The following is a 3,905-nucleotide window of genomic DNA, read 5'->3' on the forward strand; positions in this document are numbered from 1 at the left end:
ACCACAATGAGATATCACCTCACACCAGTCAGAATGGCTAAAATCAACAAGTCAGGAAATGACAGATGCTGGCGAGGATGCGGAGAAAGGGGAACCCTCCTACACTGTTGGTGGGAATGCAAGCTGGTGCAACCACTCTGGAAAACAGCATGGAGGTTCCTCAAAATGTTGAAAATAGAACTGCCCTATGACCCAGCAATTGCACTGTTGGGTATTTACCCTAAAGATACAAATGTAATGATCCAAAGGGGCACATGCACCCGAATGTTTATAGCAGCAATGTCTACAATAGCCAAACTATGGAAAGAACCTAGATGTCCATCAACAGATGAATGGATCAAGAAGATGTGGTATATATACACAATGGAATACTATGCAGCCATCAAGAGAAATGAAATCTTGCCATTTGCGACAACATGGATGGAACTAGAGCGTATCATGCTTAGCGAAATAAGTCAAGCGGAGAAAGACAACTATCATATGATCTCCCTGATATGAGGAAGTGGTGATGCAACATGGTGGCTTAAGTGGGTAGGAGAAGAATAAATGAAACAAGATGGGATTGGGAGGGAGACAAACCATAAGTGACTCTTAATCTCACAAAACAAACTAAGGGTTGCTGGGGGGAGGGGGTTAGGGAGAAGGGGGTGGGATTATGGACATTGGGGAGGGTATGTGCTTTGGTGAGTGCTGTGAAGTGTGTAAACCTGGTGATTCACAGACCTGTACCCCTGGGGATAAAAATATATGTTTATAAAATAAAAAATTAAAAAAAAAAATTTAAAAAAAAAGTGATTATCTCAATAAACTAAGTCAAATTATTATTATTTTTTTTTGGTTTCCCAGTGCAAATAAAAAATTATGTTTCCCAGTGCATATAAAAAATAAACACTATACTGTACTGTTCAAAAGCATTATGTCTTTAAGGAAAAACAATGTATATACCTTAAGTAAACTAGTTCTGAGTTTTCAGTGGGTCATAATTACTGATCACAGATCACCATAACAAATACAATAATAATGAAAAAACTTGAAATATTGCAAGAATTACCAACATGTGACAGAGAGACACAAAATGAACAAATGTTTGTTAGAAAAATGGTGGAAGCAGACCTCTTTTATACAAGATTGCTATAAACTTTCAACTTGTAAGAATGTGATATATGCAAAGTTTAATAAAGGGAAGCACAATAAAAATGTATGTATATATTATTAACTATGATCATCATGCTGTACATTAGATCCCCAGAACTTTTTCATATTATAGTTGCAAGTTTGTACCCTTTGACCACCTTATTCCACCCCAGGTTCACCTCTTGTCAACTCAACTCTAAGTTTCCATTAGTTTGCTTTTTCTTCAGATTCTGTATGTAAGGGATATCATAATACATAAATTAAAAAATATATATAAAATCTTTGAAATATTTCAATTAGTATAATACCTTCAAGATCCATCCATGCTGTTGTAAATGGCAGTATTTCTTAATTTTTCATGGTTAAGTAATATTCCATAGTATATATTTACCATACTTATTTTATTCATTCATCCATGAATGGATACTGAAGTTATTTCCATCTCTTGCTTAGAGTTAATAATTTTATAATGAACATAAGAGTGCCGATATGTCTTCGAATAGTGACTTCGTTTCCTTTAGATATATACCTAGAGGTGGGATTACTGAATCATATGGTAATTTTACTTTTAATAATATGAATAATCTCCATACTGTTTTCCATACAAATTTATATCCCTATCACAGTGCATAAGTTCCCCATTTTCCCCAATATTTACCAAAATTTGTTAGTTTTAATTTTTTAGTAGTACATATTCTAATAGTTAGTAATATCTTGTTGTGTTTTTCAGAGGTAAACAACAACAACAACAACATAATGACTTTGCCCTGAGTTTTTTACGTTGAGCACTTTTTAATGCTCCTGTTGGTCATTTATATAACTTTTTTGAAAAAAAAGTCTATTGAGATCCTTTTGCTATTTTTTTAATTATATATTTTTTTCTATTTGTATCTGTTGGTTATTAACCTCCTTTCAGATATAAGATTTGTAAGTATTTTCTTCCATTCTGTGGATTGTGTTTTCATTCCCTTTTTTTTTTTTTTTTTTTTTGGCAATGCAGAAACTTTAGTTTGATGCATTTATTTTTGCTTCTTTTGCTTGTGTTTTTGGGCCTGGTATCCAAAAAACTATTGGCAAGACCAATGTCAAGGAGAATTTTTCCTATGTTTTCCTTTAGGAAATTTAGTTTCATGCATCACATTTAAGTCTTTAATCTATTTCAAGTTAAGATTTATGAGTGATATAAGGGTTCCAGTTTCATGCTGGTTTATGTGACTATTCAGTTTTTTAAATATCATTTATTGAACAGACTATCTTTACCCATTATATATGTTGGCCCCTGTCAAATATTAGGTGACTGTATGAAAGGATTTATTTCTGGACTCTCAATTCTGTTCTACTTGTTTATTGGTCTATTTTTATGCCAGTATACTTTATTGTTTTGAGCATGAGGGCTTTGTAGTATAGTTTCAAATCAAGAAGTGTAATTTCGCTTCTTGTTGTCTTTTATGGTCTCATATAAATTTTAGGATTCTTTACTTACTTTTGTAAAAAAAATATTGGATTTTTTAAAAAGATTATTTATTTATTTGACAGAGAGAGATGACAAGCAGGCAGAGAGGCAGGCAGAGAGAGAAGAGGTAGCAGCTTCCTGCTGAGCTGAGAGCCTGATGCAGGGCTCGATCCCAGGACCCTGGGATCATGACCTGAGCCAAAGGCAGCGGCTTAACCCACTGAGCCACCCAGGCACCCCTAACATTGGATTTTTGATAGGAATTGAATTTACAGATGGTTTTTGGTAGTATGGACATTTTAACAATGTTAATTCTTACCATTCATAAATATGAGCTATCTTTACATTTATGTCTCCTTCAATTTCTTTATCAATGTCATAGTTTATGGGGTACAGATCTTTCATCTTCTTAGTTAAATCTTTTCCTAAGTATTTTATTATTTTTGATGCTATTGTGAATTAGATTGTTCTCTTTATTTTTTCAGATAGTTCATCATTAGAGTGTTAAAATGCTCCTGTCTTGTGCTTACTTTGGCAGCACATATACTAAAATTGGAATGATGCAGAGAAGATTAGCGTGATCACTGAGCAAGGATGACATGAAAAACTATTTAAAAAAATGAAACAAAACAAAATTCTTGTCTTTTATATATTGATCTTGTATTTGGCAGCTTTATTAAATTTGTTTATTCAAATTTTTTGTGAAGTTTTTAGATTTTTTTTTGCATGTAAGTTCATGTTATCCAAAAAAATAAAATTTTACTTCTTCCTTTTTTTCTTTTGGAGTCTTTTATTTCTTTGTGTTCCTTGTTTCTCTGGCTAGGACATCCTGTACTATGTCAAATGAGAGTAGTGAAAGTGGACACACTTGTCTTTTTTCTGATCTTTAAGGGGAAAACATTCAAACTTTTTTGATTGAATATGAGATTAGCTCTAGGCTTGCAATATGTGTTTTTTCTTTAATGGATTTTTTAAATTATTTTTAAAAATTTTTATAAACATATAATGTGTTTTTATCCCTAGGGGTACAGGTCTGTGGATCACCAGGTTTACCCATTTCACAGCACTCACCATCACTCACCATAGCACCTGCCCTCCCCAATGTCCATACCCCTACCATCCTCTCCCAACACACCTCCCCCCAGCGACCCTCAGTCTGTTTTGTGAGATTCCGTCCTTTATGGTTTGTCTCCCTCCCAATCCCATCTTCTTTTATTTTTCTTTTCGTATGCCCGAAACCGCCTATGTTGCATCTCCACTTCATCATATCAGGGAGATCATATGATAGTTGTCTTTCTCAGATTGATTTATTTCGCCA

The 3,905-nt window shown here is 33.7% G+C and overlaps 1 pseudogene; it reads left to right on the forward strand.

Moving 5' to 3' along the window:
- Positions 1-3,109: 3,109 nt before the first annotated feature.
- Positions 3,110-3,227, forward strand: LOC123394078 (annotated as a pseudogene).
- Positions 3,228-3,905: the final 678 nt, after the last annotated feature.

This window comes from Mustela putorius, unplaced genomic scaffold (genome assembly GCF_011764305.1).
Source record: "Mustela putorius furo isolate JIRA1106 unplaced genomic scaffold, ASM1176430v1.1 tig00001363_pilon_pilon_pilon, whole genome shotgun sequence".
Taxonomy (NCBI): domain Eukaryota; kingdom Metazoa; phylum Chordata; class Mammalia; order Carnivora; family Mustelidae; genus Mustela; species Mustela putorius.